The 21,242-nt window shown below is 46.4% G+C and overlaps 1 protein-coding gene and 1 pseudogene across 1 annotated transcript in view; both read right to left on the reverse strand.

Annotated features, from left to right (window-relative positions):
• The window catches only part of LOC111963197 (lysozyme g-like), a 73,701-nt gene that overhangs the window by 40,081 nt on the left and 12,378 nt on the right, over window positions 1–21,242 (reverse strand). The window lies entirely within an intron of this gene.
• Window positions 3,268–8,243, reverse strand: LOC139027618 (cytosolic 5'-nucleotidase 1A pseudogene; annotated as a pseudogene).

The following is a 21,242-nucleotide window of genomic DNA, read 5'->3' on the forward strand; positions in this document are numbered from 1 at the left end:
TGTTATTCTTTTCCTATTCAATAATGTCAAAGCAAAAAACGGTTTAGAAATTGTTGCTAATTTATAAAAAGTACTAGACCCCTTACTTTGAGTAAAGCCAGTGTGTCTATGTATGCATATGACTCAACACTATACACGTCAGCTACTACAGCAAGTGAAATCACTGCAACACTTAACAAAGAGCTGCAGTTAGTTTCAGAATGGGTGGCAAGGAATAAGTTAGTCCTACATATTTCAAAAACTAAATGCATTGTATTTGGGACAAATCATTCACTKAACCCTAAACCTCAACTAAATATTGTAATACATTATGTGGAAATTGAGCAAGTTCTGTCTTGTTCAAAACATGATGATACAACAGTAGCTAAGATGGGGAGAAGTCTGTCCATAATAAAGCGCTAACAGGCCTTTTCAACAAGGCAGGTCCTACAGGCCCTAGTTTTGTCGCACCTGGACTACTGTTCAGTCGTGTGGTCAGGTGCCACAAAGAGGGACCTCGGAAAATTACAATTGGCTCAGAACAGGGCAGCCCGACTGACTCTTAAATGTGCAAGGAGAACTAACATTGATAATATGCATGTACATCTCTCATGGCTCAAAGTGGAGGAGAGATTGATCACTCCTTGTTTTTGTAAGAAATGTTGACGTGCTGAATGGACCTAGGTGTCATTTTAAACTACTAGCACACAGCTCGGACACCCATGCATACCCCAGAAGACATGCCACACGGTCTCTTCACAATCCACAAGTCAAGAACGGACTATGGGAGGAGCACAGTACTACATAGAACCATGGCTACATGTAACTCTATTCCACATCAGGTAACTGATGCAAGCAGTAGAAACAGATTTTAAAAAACAGATAAAAATACACCTTATGGAACAGCAGGGACTGTGAAGAGACACACAGGCACAGACACACATACACATGATAAGACACTTACTCTACACACGTACACATGGATTTTGTGTTGTAGATATGTGATAGAGTAGTGGCCTGATAGAACACACTTAATGTGCTGTGAAAAGAGTTATGAAATGTAATGTAAATTGGCAGCCGCTAATGGGGATCCTTAATAAATACAAATAAGCTTTGCATCTGAAACACCTTAGTGGGTTCGGCACAAAAGCTCTCACGGGATAACTAACACATCCCAACATGACTTTACCAGGTAAAGAATCTGCTTCAAAAGGACAGACAATGTCTTCTCAGTTTTATCACGCTCGCCACCGGGTCTGCGTCGCACCAAACGGCAGATGTCAGACACAAGGAATCTTCAATCAGTGGCTCCACCTCAACGCCACCCCAGTAATCACTCCTTTCAAAGGCACCTTGCTCCGGAGAGCAAAGCAAGTCACAGGTCTTGTCCCTAGGCACGTGACGTGAAGTGACCGCTCCCCTCGTAGAGAGAGAAACCTACCTTCACCGATTTAACAGTACCCAACTTATTTTCTACCCAGCCTGAGACTACGTATGTGTTACGATCAATGAGGACAATTGTGAGGAGTCAGCGCAGAGACAAAGATATGGGGAAAAACCACTCTTTAATGTCCAACCAGAAGAACAACTGGTACGTCAAAAACATTGGCGTAAAAATCCGACTTGATAAAGTACACACTGGAAAATAAATCCAGACTGTGGAAAACCCCAAAATAAACGAACAACCTCATACAAAACAGAAAGACAAGCCCGACAAACAGAAAACGGGCTAAACGAACTTAAAAAGCACCACCCTAAACCAAACAATAAACAGGTGAAATCAATTAGTCAAAACCAAACAAAAGGAAAAAGGGATCGGTGGCAGCTAGTAGACCCGCGACGACGACCGCCGAGCGCCACTCGAACAGGAAGGGAAGCCACCTTCGGTAATACTCGTTACAGTAGGATCAGCCAAAAGCCGGGATCCACTTTCTCCAAATATCCACTCCACTGGGCCTGAATCATCCTTTGCATGACCATCAGGTGAGGCTCAAGATCTTCAACACACATGCCACACAAGGTAATGCTCGTCAGGTCCAATTTCTTAGCCATCAGAGAAATCAGACTACAGTTGCCTTTGTTCCTTCTCCTCAACACACATCTTCCCACTGCACTCGGCTCTTCTCCTTCGCTGTCCATAACCATGCTATCTGTACCACGCGCTCATGCTGCGACTCTCATCGCTGTACGCTTGCAGAACAAGCACTGATGTCCTTTCTCCAATAATCACCTTCTGTCCTCGCTCAATTACTAGTCTGGCTACTCTGGCCTCTCCATGCTCCCAAACATCCCACAGTCATCAGCCAGTTCTCCTCCTCGTCATCCATTTTAGCAAACAATCATGTAACTGCAGCACTCTCTTCTTATTCTTCTTCTGTGTAGTTTAAATGGCATTTGGCAACCAACTTTACAGGTTAAAATGTTTCCTTCATTAGTTAAAATCAGACTGCCAGAGTGAAACAAAACATCCAATGATAACACCAAATGATTAACAAGACAATTAGCAGTTGGGGTGCGTGTGCAATTGGTAATTAGTGCAGGCTATGGGATGTTTGAAAAGCAAATTGGCAATTGAAAGAAACATAAAAGCCATATAATTAAGTTAGCATACATTATGCCAATATCTCCTCAAAGAAGCCAAGTCTTTACAGAATGGATCAGCATCCATGTTATAATGAGAAAGGAGATTGTCCGTTAGCACTTTAGATTGCCATCTCATTACAGCACATACAGTAACTTGCATGAGGACCATGCAAATGTACAATAAAAGGTGTTGAGATTAGAAACAAAAGACCAGAGCAAAATATTACATCAATAACATACAATACATATTCAGTAAACATGTTTTCAACCTAAGATACATGTGATATGCTGAAATGATACATGCTGAACCAATTTTTTTTTAAATGTTTTGGTTCTGGAGTTTTCAAAATTTGAATACGTCAATAAAATCTAATGTTGTTGCTAAAAGTCACAGATTTGTAAACTCTATAAATATTGTGTAGCATATGTTTAGGTTGATTTTTAGATGAAAATGTTATTGGACCTATAATGCTAGTGATACAGATAGTATAGTGTACTAACATTACTGCAAGCATGACGATATTTGAAGCTTTCTTTAAGGTATACTGGCGCCTCCTCTTGTGAGGAATCCTCAATCACATGGCAGGCGTGAAAACAGCATGCTCTCACTCTGTGCCCTTGCAATTGTCATGTACTATGGTTTCACTACCCAGACAACTAAGAGGGGACTGAAAAGGACTTACAGAACCACTGTCTCCTTCAAATTCACAATGTTGTTTTATTGTCCCTTGCTGTCACAGGGATGGGAAGAGGGTGAGGTACAGACACTTGGCAGCAACTAGAGTCTTTAGCGTTCTCCTCAGCAGGCTTCTTCTGGGGCCGTTTCTGAGCCACACCATAGGGCACATGAGCCGCCACAGTCCCAGCTCGCAGACCCTTCCACATGGAACATCTGAACAACGAAGAATATGCGAGGCCGGATCTTCTCCAGCATAGGCCCCTCAGGGCCCCAGCAAGGAAGAGGGCCTCGTCAGTGTCCAGTCCCCAGGATCGAAGTGTCTTCAGGGCCCGGGTGCCTGAGCTGGCCGCGCTGCGTGCCGTCACCAGGTAGGTGCGGATGGGGCAGTCCATACGCTGGCCCTTGGCGTAAAACTTATTCTGCAGGTTCCCCAGAGACTCCAGGAACCCCTTCAGTGGCCCTGAGAGGAAAGGATAGAGAGTGAGTTGCTGCACGATGGGTCCTAACACTGAATATGTGTCACAAAATCTACAGAAATCTACAGAGACATTAAACCACTTCAGCTCACACTACATTTCACCATCCGTATGAAGTACAGAGGGATATTGATTTTCAATTGACTAACTATTTTAGATTTAGCTGCATATCCAATTGTGTTTGAATGTGTTACAGAATTTAACGTGGACCGGACATACATGGTCAAGAAGCGTGTTCTCATGTGCCTTCTCATGCTCAAAGAACTTGTCCAGTCCATGGGCCTTAAAGATGCGCTCCGACTCATCAGAGAAGAGCACTGCGTCCCCATCGAAGGCCACCCGCAGCTGAGTCTCTGACACTTCTGTTCTCTTTCTCTGGTGGGTTAAACATGGTGGCTGCCGCAATCCCTGTGAGTGAGTGAGTGAGTGAGTGAGTGAGTGAGTTGAGTGAGTGAGTGAGTGAGTAGAGAGTGAGAGAGAGAGAGGAGAGGAGGAGGAGGAGAGTGGGAGAGAGAGAGAGATGAGGGGGAGGAGGAGGAGGAGAGGAGGAGGGAGAGAGAGAGAGAATGACTTGTCCAGGTAAGCTTTTTCATTGTATTTAACAACAAACAAACAGTGTTACGAGACAGATCAAATGCTCTATTGATAAGACTGGTTTGTCACAGTCAACAGTGTCTTCAACTAACAAGACTATGCTCTCACCGGGGGGGGCGACATGAGCGGGCTACAGGGGGATTGCTCCCACAGTTCATACTTCAGCTCCCTCACTTTTATGTCCCTATTTAAAAATAGCAACAAAGTTCAAATGATTGGCGCCAAAAAATCTGTATCTCCACTGTGTTCTGTGTGTAGGCAGCCAACTAGAAGTAACTATAATAGTAAAACCGGGACATCAAAGTAGTATGATAGTGTATCAGAAAGTATTCTGACCCTGTCACGTCCTGACCATAGTGCTTAGTGTTTTGCTTGTTTTAGTGTTGGTCAGGACGTGAGCTGGTGGTGGGCATTCTAGTTGTGTGTCTAGTTTGTCTGTTTCTGTGTTCGGCCTAATATTGTTCTCAATCAGAGCAGCTGTCAATCGTTGTCCCTGATTGAGAATCATATATAGGTGGCTTTTTGTGGTTGGGATTTGTGGGTGGTGTTTCCTGTCTTTGTGTTTTGTCTGCACCAGAAAGACTGTATCGTTTGCCACATTGTTATTTTTTTGTTTGTAAGTGTTCACGTTTATTTGTCTTAATTAAACATGTTGAGCACTGGCTACGCTGCGTGTTGTCCGATCCCTGCTACACTCTCTCTTCTCGTGAAGAGAGGGAAGGCTGCCGTTACAGAACCACCCACCAATTTCGGACCAAGCAGCGTAGCAACGGGCAGCAGCGCAGCAGCAGCAGCAGCGGACCAGGAAAATGGACTTGGGAGGACGTGTTGGACGGAAAGGGTGCTACACATGGAGGAGATCCTGGCTGGTAAGGATCGCCTTCCATGGAACAGGTGGAGGCAGCTAGGAGAGCGAAAGCAGCTGAGAAGGGGAACCGGTGTTATGAGGGAACACGGCTGGCCAGGAAGCCCGAGAAGAAACCCCAAAAATGTATTTCTAAAGGTAGTGTGGCGAGGTCAGGTAGAAACCTGCGCCCACTTCCCATGCTACCGTGGAGAGCGGAGTACGGCAGACACCGTGTTATGCGGAAGAGCGCACGGTGTCTCCTGTACGTGTGTATAGCCCGGTGCGGTACATTCCAGCTCCACGTATCGGCCGGCTAGAGTGAGCATTGAGCCAGGTGCCATGAAGCCGGGTCAACATAATGGCCTCCAGTACGTCTCCTCGGGCCGGCATACATGGCACCAGCCTTACGCATGGTGTCCCCGGTTCGCCAACACAGCCATCGGGTTATTCCACCCCGCACTGGTCGGGCTACGGGGAGCATTCAACCAGGTAAGGTTGGGCAGGCTCGGTGCTCAAGGAGCCAGTACGCCTGCACGGTCCGGTATATCCGCGCCACCTTCCGCCCCAGCCCAGTACCACCAGTGCCTACACCACGCACCAGGCTTCCAGTGCGTCTCCAGAGCCCTGTTCCTCCTCCACGCACTCTCCCTGTGGTGCGTGTCTCCAGCCCAGTACCTCCAGTTCCGGCACCACGCACCAAGCCTCCTGTGCGTCTCCAGAGCCCTGTACGCCACTGTTCCTTCTCCCCGCACTCGCCCTTGAGGTGCGTGCCCTCAGCCCGGTACCACCAGTGCCGGTACCACGCACCAGGCCTATAGTGCGCCTCGAGAGTCCAGTGTGCCTGTCCCTGCTCCCCGCACTAGCCTTGAGGTGCGTGTCTCCAGTCCGGTACCACCAGTTCCGGCACCACGCACCAGGCCTACTGTGCGCCTCAGCAGGTCAGAGTCGCTGTCTGCCAGCCACCGTCTGAGCTGCCTGCCTGCCCAGCACCGTTTGAATTTTTACACATTTTGTTACGTTACAGCCTTATTCTAAAATTGATTTAAAAAAAAGGTTTCCTCATCAATCTACACACAATACCCCATAATGAAAAAAGTGAAAACATGTTTTAGACATTTTTGCAATGTATTCAAAATTAAAACAGAAATACCTTTTTTACATAAGTATTCAGAGCCTTTGCTATGAGACTCAAATTGAGCTCAGGTGCATCTTGTTTTCATTCATCATCTTTGAGATGTTTCTAGAACTTGATTGGAGTCCACCTGTGGTAAATTCAATTGAATGGACATGATTTGGAAAGACCACACCTATCTATGAGTTCCTACAGTGACAATGCATGTCAGAGCAAAAACCAAGCCATGAAGAATTGTCCGTAGAGCTACGAGACAGGATTGTGTCGAGGCACAGATCTGGGAAGGGTACCAAAAAATGTCTGCAGCATTGAAAGTCTCCAAAAACACAGTGCCTCCATAATTCTTAAATGAAGAGGTTTGGAGCCACCAAGACTCTTGCTAGAGCTGGCCGCCCGGGGAGAAGGACCTTGGTCAGGGAACCCGACAGTCACTCTGACAGAGCTCTAAGATTCCTTCGCGGAGATGGAGAACCTTCCAGAAAGACAACCATCTCTGCAGCACTCCACCAATCAAGGCCTGGTAGAGTGGCCAGATGGAAGCACTCCTCAGTAAAAGGCACATGACAACCCGCTTTGAGTTTGCCAAAAAGCACCCGAAAACAAGATTATCTGGTTTGATAAACCGAGATTGAACTCTTTGCCTGAATGCCAAGCGTCACATTCGGAGGAAACCTGGCACCATCCCTACGGTGAAGCATGTTGGTGCCGCATCATGCTGTGGGATGTTTTTCAGCAGCAGGGACTGGGAGACTAGTCAGGATCGTGGGAAAGATGAACGAAGCAAAGTACAGAGAGATCCTTGATGAAAACCTGCTCCAGAGCGCTCAAGACCTCAGACTGGGGCAAAGGTTCACCTTCCATCAGGACAACGACCGTAAGCACACAGCCAAGACAGCGCAGGAGTGGCTTCGGGACAAGTCTCTGACTATCCTTGAATGGCCCAGCCAGAGTCCGGACTTGAACCCGATCTAACATCTCTGGAGTGGAGAGACCTGAAAATAGCTGTGACGCGACGCTCCCCATCCAAGCTGACAACGGGAAGCAGCCAATTAGGCCGCCTCATCAGCTATGCTGTTACCAATACTAGCATAATCACTCCTACCCGTGTGTTCCTCAACCTTAACAATTGCCAATTTGTTAGGTTTCGCATAGTTTCAATCAACTGTTCAACATATGTCCTACTCTTAATAGGTGTTCCTGTGGTGTTAGTAAACCCTCTTGCACTCCAAACCCCACACTATGACATACAAACCCCAATAGCGTATGCTGAGTCTGAATAAACAGTAAGTGTCTTCCCTTCCCCCAATTCACAAGCTGTTTTCAGAGATAATAATTCTGCTTGTTGTGCTAATAAATGTTCTGGTAGGGGCTCCACATCTACTACAGCAAATCCTACATGTTTTTTTTTACCTGTACTTTGATCTATGTAAGCAGAACCATCAAGCAGAGGTTCATCAAACAAGTCTTTGTCCAGTACACATTCCTGGGCTGTCCCGATGGCCCTGTTACTGATGATTTGCTCAGGGAAGCCTGAACATCTTGTCCAGGTTTGCCTAAACAGGAACAGTGAGCTCCAGTGTCTATTAGAAATGGTAGGTCATGTCCATTAACATTAAGAGTAACCATTGGCTCTGCTCTTCCATCATTGAATTCGTACTGGGGACACTGGAGCAGGGGGCCTTCATTGTTGATTCTGAGGGAAATAAGAACTGTTGGTGTTCTGATTTCTCATTGGCCATGGCTGTCCTCTGTCATTAACTTGTCCCCCTTGTCCACAGGGCATAGTTGGCCCCTGAGGAGCATTTCCGGCCCCGGGCGAGTGGTACTGTGGCTGAGGAGCATACTGTTGCCGTAGTGGGTAGTACACTCCATGATGTGCATGAGCAAAGTTTCCTCTTCCTCTGCCATGCCAAAAATGTCCTCTGCCCCTGTTGTAACCTCTTCCTCTTCCATTTCCCTCACACTGCGAACTCACATGCCCCAACTGCCCACAGGTCCAGCAGTGAGTGTTGTTCCAGTCACGAGGGGCTCTGGCGGGCCCACCTCCTCTTCCAGTCCATGGTTGTGGGTCACCATAAGGTCGAGTGGTGAAAGGCACATACCCTGCAAGCACCAAGTTCACGGGTGTGACTGATATGACTGTGGGGGAGCTGCAGGCTCTGGTTGTGGTGAGCCTGTAGAAACAACTTTGAGCAGCCATCATATTGTGAGTAAAACCACCTGACATGAGACATGGTTAGAAGCACATTCTGATAGTGGAGCAGTCTCGCTGGAGTCAGATGGGCAGTCTTAGCCTGTGAGATGATGAACAGCATGAACAGCATGTGGCACATGCACAGTTAGTTGACACATTGCGACAATGTCAGCACATGCTAGTACAGCCTCAGTAGCTGCAGACACCGCCCTCAAACAACACACCAAACCTCTCGCTCCACTATCCAATCGCTTAGAATAGTAACCCACTGGTCTCTGTTTCCCCCCATGGTCCTGAGTCAACACAGAAGACATAAACCCATTCTTCTCACACACAAACAGATTGAAAGGCTTAGAATGGTCAGGCAGAKCCAAACATAGGGATGTAGTCATAAGCTGTTTCAGTTTCGTCAGGGCAGTCAGTCCTTCAGGGCTCCATTTTTATCTTGTCATTCATAGCCATCTTGTGACCAAAAATGAGATCTGAGAGAGGCTGGACGACCTCTGCTTAGTCAGGCAGCCACGCCCTACAGTACCCTGCCATACCAGTCAGTGACATCATGTGGTGTTTGGTAACCGGCTGRGGGACAGAGAATAGCTTGCCATTGGGTGTAATATCATGTCCCAAATATTTCACAGATTCYGAGACAAGTTGCAACTTATTTTTTGATACTTTGTGGCCGTTCTCTACCAGAAAGATCAAAAGAGCTTGAGTATCAGTTTTACACGCCTCAAGAGTTTCAGCGCACAATAACAAATCATCAACGTATTGTATAAGAGTGCTCCCGTCCGGGGAAATGAAACCCTACAAATGTTGTGCTAATGCAGCTGAAAAAAATCGCAGGGGAATCAGTAAAACCCATTGAGGCCACAGTCCAAGTAAATCTCTTACAGAGGAATYTGAAAGCAAACCAGAATTGTTATTCTGGCGCGACAGGATTGCAAAAAAACGCAATAGCCAAATCCACAACAGTGAACCACTTAGCTGTGGCTGGAACTGCAGATAACAATGTGGTTGGATTGGGAACAACAGGGGCACGAGCAAACACAGCATCATTGACAGGTCTCAAATCCTGCACAAAATGCCATCAACTGAGGCTTTCCTTCCAGGCAAGGGTTACCGTCCGGTTGAAATATTATCGATTATGTATGTTAAAAACAACCTGAGGATTGATTATAAAAACGTTTGACATGTTCTACCGAACATTACGGAAACTTTTGGAATTGTCTGCCTTCAGGAACGGAACGAGGCTGTGTTTTCTGAACATAACGCACAACCCAAATGAGTTTTTTTGTTACTATGAATATTATCGAACAAAAAGAACATGTATGTTAACTGGGAGTCTCGTGAGTGACAAACATCCCGAAGATTATCAAAGGTAAGCAATTAATTTTATTGCTTGTCTGACTTTCGTGTCCACGCTAATTTAAATGGCTAGCTGTTATCTAGGCATGATGTATTATGACACTCACAGAATGCTGGATTGCTTTCCTGTAAATCATATTTTCTACAATCTGACCACCGATAGGTGCATTAAAAACAGGCTAAGCTGTAGTTTTCGGTACTATTTTCATTGTGATTGCATTATTATAAACTATTTTTGTGTATTAAGTCTTTGAATATTGGCGCTCTGCAAGCTTCAGGTTGGTTTTCGAGAGACATGATCCGCTTAAAGGGATCTGTGGCGTAAGACAGTTAAAAACAAATGCTCTGGTTGCCCTGACGATTCTACTTCATCTGTCCCTGTCTCTCCATCATGTCAATAGTCTTCCTCCTGATCTTGTCCTGGATTGTACAGGGTTGTCTGTGCCCGTCTGCCATTGCCCAGATTGGCCTCTGCCTTAAGGGCCCCCTTGTGGTCCCCATGGTGGCGGAGGGCCCTGGCCATTGGTTGGGTGGCGCCTGCCATGGCTGTTGAGCAGGGGGATACCACAGTCCTTGTCCTCCTGGTGGACCTCCTCCACGAGGGGCCCGCTTGGGGCTCCTCTGCCTCTTGGTCCACCCTTGCCTCTTCCCATCAGCTGCTGGATGTGATTGCATTGTGCAGCCTGGCTTMCCACAGGTGAAGCAACTTCCAAGTTTGGGTTTTCCTCCACCTCCACCACCTCCCACTCCAGTAGGCACCTGCCGCTGGTAGAATGTCAACAGGGCAGCTTGCAATTTCTCAGTCTTCACTCTTTCTTCTTTTCTTCCTTTTGAGCACATTGTTGTCGCTCAGCATGTTTGCAATGTTGTACCACAGTGGCCGGGGGTTCAGTTTCCCAACTGATACAGGTGGTTCTCACCACTTTCTCCAGGTCTMGTGTCAGGCCCCTCACCAGGGCGTCCTTCAACAGATCTCCATATGCCAGTTAATTTGGTCTGATGCCGCTATGCAGCCTGAAACAGGTTTCCAGTCTCCTTCGATACGCTTCCAGGCTCTCATCCTTCGCCATGGTGCATTCTCTGATGGTCGTCCAGTCAGTCTTGGCGGGATACAGTGCTCCTATTCTTCCCAACACGGCCACCAGTTGGTCCTGATATAGACCTTTCTCAGCCCAGAGCTGGTTGTAATCAAAGTCTCCTTCTACATAASCCCACCTAAGCCCCAGTTTCTTCTTACAGATATGGGCTATCTCAGCTGCAGATGGCTGGTACTGTCCTGACAGAACCCCAKATTTCTGCTGCAAACTTTACCGCATCTTTGCTGGGGTCAGGCAGATCCTCAACAATGTCTTTAATTTCATCGTGTCTCCATCTCCTCAGCATATACACTATTGGTTGCTGGGCAGCCAAATCAGGGTGGCCTGCAGCTGGTCGTGGCTGAGGCATGCCATCAGAGGGTACTGTTGATACATATCTGGTGCTGGATCATATGGTGAAGGTGTCTGCGGGTCTTTCTTCCCTCGCAGACGGCTCTTAAGGGTTCATYCACATTTCCCATTACTTTCAACCAAATGTTCATGAATATTATTATAGCCTACATGAACAAGTCAGCATTATTGACACTGGAAGGCTGCTGTGCAGCCTACCATCTGACACTGGAAGGCTGCCATGTAGGCCTACCATCTGCCGTTGTGCCTTTATTCAAGGCACTTAACACCCCTCAAAGTAAAACTGCACTGTTAGTCACATGTTGTCAACATGTGGTCAGCCACCCAGCTGGAGAGCTCCTGGGTGTGCAGGATTGGCTTTTGATCCCGTCCTGAAACACCCAAGTCTGCTTATCAAGGTCCTGTTGAGCAGCTGATGTTTTGAGGCTACAATGTGATTAGACCAGAGCTTGAACAAAAGCCATTCAATGAATCAGGGATCAAATGGACAAACTAGGTTACTTCAGACAAAGGTATCTAACTAGACATGTTATATATATATATATAGCCCACATATATAGCACAGGCACAAACGCAGCACACTCACTGCAGGGTCATTCAGATGATATGTAGATTTAGGTGATTTATAATATTTAAAAGTGTGCCTTCATAAATTACATTTACAAAAATGATTAAACTAATTTCAATGACTTCATGATCTTACAACCCCTAATTTGACAACTTGGAACAGCGCATCATGCGCATTCAGGCTGGTGCAATCTCGAACAGCCTAGTGTCATGCACAGATTCACAGGCCGCGTTCGAGATGATCAAAACCGCAATGTATCATGGGTAAATTGTGACTGACTTACTGATCTACAAATAATACGTTGTTATTTATGATGAAAGGTGATTTGTAGATCAGTCAGTCGGCTGCAGTCGTTTTGATGCTCTCGAATAAGGCCATAGACTAGCGGCAAATAAACATTAGCAAAGCGGAATCAGGAAATGACTGCCCACTCTCCATTGCTATTCATTGCAGATCCCACCTTCKTTCTGCTTTGATCAACCTTCTTTGCCTCAGTGTTTGAATCTGGGCCGGCGATAGGCTTCTTTTTTTTTTAAATAGAGCCGGTACACAATTAACGCAAAAAATTGAGATGCCGGTAAGGCGCTCTGGACAGCTCTGGCCCAAGTCAAGCACTTATTCAGACATTCTTTATTGCCCATTTCTGAGTAATTAAGTTGCAGCAGTGTAAAAACAGCACACATAGCTAAACATACTATAACCATCATACAATTCTGCTGTTATAAGCCATCTGACCGTGTCAGTATTTTCTAAATTCAGTGTGTAGTTTATAACATCTCCCCATGTACAAAAGGAGTGTGCTCCATGCTGTAGCTGCTAAAGAGAACATTACAGAGCTTCAAATTCCAAGTAAAGACCAAAACAACCACTGAACAGCTCATAGACTCAACATACTATTGGCTCCTGTGAAGGGAAATGTTTGTGCTGTTACTAATAACCAATTCGACTGGGTTCATGCAAGTGACTGATTGATCATGCCTGGGAGGAATCCTCACTATCAGTATAAAGTAATTTGGCAGTATGCCCAGAACATTGTTTGAAGAATGAAAGGGATATCTCAGTTTCAAGGTTTCAGGAGAGTAGAAGCCTTGTTAGGTGTTGGTCGGTCACATGCATGAACCAAACGTTAATAATGAATTAAGAATAATGAATAAGCTAAATCATGCAAATATAACTTGTCTGTGTAAGCACTATATAAGAGAATTAATGGGACTGCCCCGGCAGAGCTCCTGACAGACGTGTACTGTGCTGCATTACCTTTGTTGGAATCTCTCCAGCTTGCTGATAATAAAGAATGATTAATTTAATATGGACTTCAAGTGACACTGTGTTGAATTTCCACACCACTCCATAAAGCACAGCGCCACCATCCTTAGTGTGATACAGAAGTGTGTTACGCGTAATTAGAAATTACAAAACTTGAATAATAATAGTAATAATAGTAATAGTAATAATAGTAATAATAATAGTATAATATATAGTGTTAGGTCTGTATAATGGTGAACTACAGAGATCCATTGTGATCATTACCTTGAGGGTACAAATGAGCTTTGCATAGTAATACTAGCATACCACTGCCCACTCTTTGCTAATGTACTTATAGACCAGGCACAGTACTGTTTCAATATGCTTTGTGTTGTAATCACGACAGACAAAGATATATAGTTAAGCAAACTTTACTTGGCATGTTGTCAACCAGCACATTAATAAAGTAAGTAACAACTGGTTTCCGTTTCTTGTGTAACATCAATATGAGTAACATCAATATTGCTACATATTCTCTCTTTTTTTAAATGTTATTTTACAACAAAGGCAGACTCCACCTAACTTAGGCTTGTAGTCCATGTCTGCAATAAACCAGAATGTGAACTGAATGTTTCTTTACTGTCTCTGACTGTCCATTATTTAGTATTATTTTACCTTCACACAAAGTCTTTCAGGTGTATAGGTCTTCGGATGGCCCTACCAGACCTTGTGTGGGGAGTGTTATTTACATCAGGAGGTGCTTGACCTGAGATGTTTGGATCTTCTTGTTGAGGTGCAGCGTCTACCTCTAGGTTGTGTTCAGCACCCTGCTGGGCGTCAGCTGGTGCTCTGTTTACTGGCTCTGTGCCAGGCTCCTCAACAGTGGGTTAATCCTCCTCTATTTCTCTGCTCTTCCTCAGGTGTCGCCTGTTCCTCTTGAAGACTTGTCCCTGTTCTGTCTTCACCTCATAGGACCTTTGCTCCACAGGTCTGACTACTGTGGCCCTCTGCCACCACTGTTTCTGTCCTGTGAGTGGCTGAACTTTCACCCTGTCATCTCGTTGCAGCTCTGTGAGATKCTTAGCAGAGGTGTCGTAGTACTTTGCCTGTTTCTGATGTCTTMCTTTGAACTTCTCCAGCTGACAGTTTTCCATCACCGGTCCCAGAAGATTTTCACTCATTATAAGTAGTGTCCGTTTGTACGTCTTCCCATGAGCACACTTGCAGGGCTGCTGTCTGTTCCTTGTGACGGGTTATTTCTGTGATCCAGCATGGCCAGGTATGGGTCAGCATCTGCTCTCTTTGCTTTTGCCATCAGTCTTTGGCCTGTTTTCACTGCCGATTCCACTTTCCCATTACTTTGCGGGTATCCTGGAGACAATGTTTTGTGTGTGAAGTCCCAAACCTTGCTGAAACTTCGGAACTCGTCTGAAGAGTACTGGGGACCATTGTCTGAGTTAAGGATGTCAGGTATCCCATAGCGTGCAAAGTGTGTCTTCAGTTTTTGAATGACCGTTTTCGACTGTGTGTTCTCCAAATGGTCCACTTCCCAGAAGTTGGAGAGATAATCAACTGTGACCATGTAGTCTCTGTCGTTGAACTGGAACAGGTCGGTCCCTATTTTTCCCAGGGATGCTTTGGTGCTTTGTGGGGTCTCAACGTTTCTTTCTGCTGCAGTGCAGGTGCTACATTGTGCCATGTATGTTCTCAGCTGTGCATTCATGCCTGGCCAGTAGACACACTCGCAAGCTCTTCTCAGACATCSCTCTGTTTCTATGTGTGAGGAATGGATTCTCTGCATTATCTCTGACCTGACGGCATTAGGCACAACGACTCGCTCACCTCTGAAGATAACTCAATTTTGCACACTCAGCTCATCTCTATTGTGATAATACATGGCTACTTCCAAGGGTACATGTCCTTTCACTTCAGGCCACCCCTGCAGGATCACATTTTTCAGTGTCTGGAGCTCRCGGTCCAGCTCAGTGGCTCTCTGGATGTGCTTTAGTCTCTCGCTTGACACAGGGAGGTAGTGTATKATATTGATTGATTCCACTTCGACCTCCACAGGGCCTCTGTTGTCTTGTTCTGTGAGGTACGCCCTGCTCAGGGTGTRGGCCAGCACCACATGTTTTCCCGGAACTTATCGGAGACTGACCTCGTAGTTTTTGAGTCTCATGAGCATGCGTTGTAGTCTTTTTGGTGCGCTGAGGAGAGGCTTTGTCATGATGCTCTCCAGAGGCTTGTGATCTGACTGCACTTCCACAGTTCGTCCATTTGTGAATTGGTGGAACCTCTACATGCCAAACACCACTGCAAGCAGCTCCTTCTCTATCTGTGCATACCCTTTTTCAGTCTCTGTCAGGGCTCTGCTGGCGTATGGTATTGGTTGTCCTCCCCGCATCAAGGCTGCTCCTAACCCACTCTCTGAAGCATCACACTGTAGTACAAGCTGCTCTGTTGGGTTGAAGTATTTCAGCACAGTGGTCTGTGCAATGGTATCCCTGATTTTATTGAAAGCCTGCTCATGTCTCTCTGACCATTCCCACAGTGAGTCCTTGTGTGTTAGCCGTCGCAGTGGCTCGCAGAGCTCCGTGGCGTGACTGCAGAACTTGGCTAGGTAGTTTACCATGCCCAGGAAACGCTGCACCCCCTGCACATCTGTAGGCCTAGGCATCTGTTTGATGGCTGTCACTTTTCCTGGGTCCACTTTCAACCCCTCTGATGTTAGCAGGTGGCCAATGTACGGCACTTCCTTTGTCAGCCAACAAGATGAGTAGGCCTAACACGGAACCCAAACCGGCTGCGCGCGTGCGCCATTGTGCATAATTTTATTTTGTCCCCCCATACCAAACACGATCACGACACGCAGGTTCAAATCCACAGTTGCCGCTTCATCATTGTCTCCTTCTCCCACAATCAGAATGTCATCTGCAATGATTTGGACTCCTGGAAGACCTTCCAATGCCTGGTTCAACTTCCTCTGAAAGATCTCTGGGGCTGGACTGATTCCCATTGTCATGCGCAGCCACCAGTAGCGTCCCATGGGAGTAGAGAGCGTGGTGAGATAGCTGGATTCCTCCTCCAGTTCCACATGCCAAAATTCATTTTTTTCATCACAAACAGAGAACACGCGTAATCTGTTCAGATCTGGCAGCACGTCTTCAATAGCGGGAAGTGGGTAATGACTCCTRTTGAGTGCCTTGTTGAGAGGTTTCGGATCAATACACACTTAGTTTTCCAGACGGTTTCTTCACTACGATCTGGCTGCTAATCCAATCTYTGCTTTTTTCAACTGCTTTTATCATCATTTTCTCTAGACCACTGAGCTCCTCTTTGAGTGGTTTATATAGTGCTAATGGCACTCTTCTCTTTGGCAGCTGGAKAGGCTCCACTCGCTCATCCACTTCCAGCTTCAGTTTGCCGGGTAAGCATCCATCTCCCTGGAATACATCAGAGTACTCCTGTTTAATTTGCTCTTTAGTCCAGGATGCTGTTGTTTTCTCGATGGCCAGGAWGTTGTGATGCTGCACAGTWATCAACTCCATTGCCTGGATAGCCTTACTGCCTAGAATGGGCCATTGCACATTCTTGTTYACTACGATGAACTGAACTCGGTAGGTTTTCTTATTGCATGGATTGATCACTTTAAGTGTGCAGTGGCGTCAGAGTACTTTTGTTATACATCCCCAATACCTGACTGCAGGGCTCTAGGTGTCTGGCTTTTATGAGGTTTGTAGGGATAACATTACAACTAGCACCACAATCTAGCTGAAATCTGACTGACTTTATGTTGACCAGCATGGTTGCAAAGAGAGCTGCATTGGGGTCTGTGGTTTTCTCTTGCACCACGTTGATGCTCTCTGACTTTGGCCCTAGTGTGATGCAGAGAACATCCTCACCTCTCTCTGAGTCAGCTAACGCATTTTCCATTGCCAGGACTCTGTTTCTCTTGCTGGTCGGGCAATTTTGCAAACCGTAGAGAAGTGATTGTTTTTTCAACAGGATTTACATTTTTGTCCATATGCAGGGCATTTTTCCTTTTTTCACTCATGTGTCCATCCACAGTATCTGCATTGTATAATGCTCTGTCCCTCTGTAGGGTGTCACAATAGCTAGGTGTGGTGGGTGTGGAGTCAGGCGCAGAGTGCAAAGTTTCCAAATGAGACGTATTTTTTCCAAGCTGGGTCAAGCCAAAACAACAGGCACAATGACCACAAAAACGGGACAGCAAAACAATCCGTATAGGAACAAAATACAAACATCCACTGACAGAAAGGAAATAATCCCGCACAAAAGCAGGCGGGCCCTGAAGGCTTAAATAGGCTTGAATAAACAACAAATAAGGTACAGATGAAAACAATCAAGACAAAACCAACAGAAAAGGGAAAAGGAATTGGTGGCAGCTAGTAGACCGGTGACGACAACCACCGAGCGCCGCCCGAACAGGGAGAGGAGCCACCTTCGGTGGAAGTCGTGACATAGGGTCTCCTCTCTCTCTCGGTCTATCTTTCGGTGTTACTGCATGCACTGCTACAGGGCCCTGCACATTTATGTCTTTAGCTCTCTGTCTGGACAGTTCTGCAGCTCTTTCAATCTGAATGCATTTCTCTAAACTGAGATCAGTCTCTCTGAGAAAGCGCTCTCTTAAGTGTGGGTCACACGTGCCACACACAATCCTGTCCCTGATAAGAGAGTCTGTGATTACTCCAAAGTTGCAGGTGGCCACTAGAGTCCTCAATTCAGTGAGATATTTGTCTAAACTCTCATCTCGGCCCTGACTTGGCATGAAACCCCCCGAGGAGATGGACGCTTTGCTCCACAGGTCTGACTACTGTGGCCTCTGCCACCACTGTTTCTGTCCTGTGAGTGGCTGAACTTTCACCCTGTCATCTCGTTGCAGCTCTGTGAGATACTTAGCAGAGGTGTCGTAGTACTTTGCCTGTTTCTGATGTCTTTCTTTGAACTTCTCCAGCTGACAGTTTTCCATCACCGGTCCCAGAAGATTTTCACTCATTATAAGTAGTGTCCGTTTGTACGTCTTCCCATGAGCACACTTGCAGGGCTGCTGTCTGTTCCTTGTGACGGGTTATTTCTGTGATCCAGCATGGCCAGTGTATGGGTCGCATCTGCTCTCTTTGCTTTTGCCATCAGTCTTTGGCCTGTTTTCACTGCCGATTCCACTTTCCCATTACTTTGGCGGTATCCTGGAGACAATGTTTTGTGTGTGAAGTCCCAAACTTGCTGAAACTTCGGAACTCGTCTGAAGAGTACTGGGGACCATTGTCTGAGTTAAGGATGTCAGGTATCCATGCGTGCAAAGTGTGTCTTCAGTTTTGAATGACCTTTTCGACTGTGTGTTCTCCAAATGGTCCATTCCAGAAGTTGGAGAGATAATCAACTGTGACCATGTAGTCTCTGTCGTTGAACTGGAACAGGTCGGTCCCTATTTTTCCCAGGGATGCTTTGGTGCTTTGTGGGGTCTCAACGTTTCTTTCTGCTGCAGTGCAGGTGCTACATTGTGCCATGGTATGTTCTCAGCTGTGCATTCATGCCTGGCCAGTAGACACACTCGCAAGCTCTTCTCAGACATCGCTCTGTTTCTATGTGTGAGGAATGGATTCTCTGCATTATCTCTGACCTGACGGCATTAGCACAACGACTCGCTCACCTCTGAAGATAACTCAATTTTGCACACTCAGCTCATCTCTATTGTGATAATACATGGCTACTTCCAAGGGTACATGTCCTTTCACTTCAGGCCACCCTGCAGGATCACATTTTTCAGTGTCTGGAGCTCTCGGTCCAGCTCAGTGGCTCTCTGGATGTGCTTTAGTCTCTCGCTTGACACAGGGAGGTAGTGTATAATATTGATTGATTCCACTTCGACCTCCACAGGGCCTCTGTTGTCTTGTTCTGTGAGGTACGCCCTGCTCAGGGTGTTGGCCAGCACCACATGTTTTCCCGGAACTTATCGGAGACTGACCTCGTAGTTTTTGAGTCTCATGAGCATGCGTTGTAGTCTTTTTGGTGCGCTGAGGAGAGGCTTTGTCATGATGCTCTCACGAGGCTTGTGATCTGACTGCACTTCCACAGTTCGTCCATTTGTGAATTGGTGGAACCTCTACATGCCAAACCCACTGCAAGCAGCTCCTTCTCTATCTGTGCATACCCTTTTTCAGTCTCTGTCAGGGCTCTGCTGGCGTATGGTATTGGTTGTCCTCCCCGCATCAAGGCTGCTCCTAACCCACTCTCTGAAGCATCACACTGTAGTACAAGCTGCTCTGTTGGGTTGAAGTATTTTCAGCACAGTGGTCTGTGCATGGTATCCCTGATTTTATTGAAAGCCTGCTCAGGTCTCTCTGACCATTCCCACAGTGAGTCCTTGTGTGTTAGCCGTCGCAGTGGCTCGCAGAGCTCCGTGCGTGACTGCAGAACTTGGCTAGGTAGTTTACCATGCCAGGAAACGCTGCACCCCCTGCACATCTGTAGGCCTAGGCATCTGTTTGATGGCTGTCACTTTTCCTGGGTCCACTTTCAACCCCTCTGATGTTAGCAGGTGGCCAATGTACGGCACTTCCTTTGTCAGCCAACAAGATGAGTAGGCTAACACGGAACCCAAACCGGTGCGCGCGTGCGCCATTGTGCATAATTTTATTTTGTCCCCCCATACCAAACACGATCACGACACGCAGGTTCAAATCCACAGTTGCCGCTTCATCATTGTCTCCTTCTCCACAATCAGAATGTCATCTGCAATGATTTGGACTCCTGGAAGACCTTCCAATGCCTGGTTCAACTTCCTCTGAAAGATCTCTGGGGCTGGACTGATTCCATTGTCATGCGCGCCACCAGTAGCGTCCCATGGGAGTAGAGAGCGTGGTGAGATAGCTGGATTCCTCCTCCAGTTCACATGCCAAAATTCATTTTTTCATCACAAACAGAGAACAGCGTAATCTGTTCAGATCTGGCAGCACGTCTTCAATAGCGGGAAGTGGGTAATGACTCCTCTTGAGTGCCTTGTTGAGAGGTTTCGGATCAATACACACTTAGTTTTCCAGACGGTTTCTTCACTACGATCTGGCTGCTAATCCAATCTGTGCTTTTTTCAACTGCTTTTATCATCATTTTCTCTAGACCACTGAGCTCCTCTTTGAGTGGTTTATATAGTGCTAATGGCACTCTTCTCTTTGGCAGCTGGACAGGCTCCACTCGCTCATCCACTTCCAGCTTCAGTTTGCCGGGTAAGCATCCATCTCCCTGGAATACATCAGAGTACTCCTGTTTAATTTGCTCTTTAGTCCAGGATGCTGTTGTTTTCTCGATGGCCAGGATGTTGTGATGCTGCACAGTTATCAACTCCATTGCCTGGATAGCCTTACTGCCTAGATGGGCCATTGCACATTCTTGTTGACTACGATGAACTGAACTCGGTAGGTTTTCTTATTGCATGGATTGATCACTTTAAGTGTGCAGTGGCGTCAGAGTACTTTTGTTATACATCCCCAATACTGACTGCAGGGCTCTAGGTGTCTGGCTTTTATGAGGTTTGTAGGGATAACATTACACTAGCACCACAATCTAGCTGAAATCTGACTGACATTTTGTTGACCAGCTTGGTTGCAAAGAGAGCTGCATTGGGGTCTGTGGTTTTCTCTTGCACCACGTTGATGCTCTCTGACTTTGGCCCTAGTGTGATGCAGAGTACATCCTCACCGCTCTGTGTCAGCTACCGCATGTTCCATTGCCAGGACTCCGTTTCTCTGCTGGTCGGGCAATTTTGCAAACCGTAGAGAAGTGATTGTTTTTTCACATGATTTACATTTTTGTCCATATGCAGGGCATTTTTCTTTTTTTTCTCTCATGTGTCCATCCACAGTATCTGCATTGTATAATGCTCTGTCCCTCTGTAGGGTCTCCTCTCCCTCTCGGTCTATCTTTCGGTGTTACTGCATGCACTGCTACAGGGCCCTGCACATTTATGTCTTTAGCTCTCTGTCTGGACAGTTCTGCAGCTCTTTCAATCTGAATGCATTTCTCTAAACTGAGATCAGTCTCTCTGAGAAAGCGCTCTCTTAAGTGTGGGTCACACGTGCCACACCAAATCCTGTCCTGATAAGAGAGTCTGTGAT

The sequence above is a fragment of the Salvelinus sp. IW2-2015 genome, linkage group LG4q.2, assembly GCF_002910315.2.
Source record: "Salvelinus sp. IW2-2015 linkage group LG4q.2, ASM291031v2, whole genome shotgun sequence".
In the NCBI taxonomy this organism is placed as follows: domain Eukaryota; kingdom Metazoa; phylum Chordata; class Actinopteri; order Salmoniformes; family Salmonidae; genus Salvelinus; species Salvelinus sp. IW2-2015.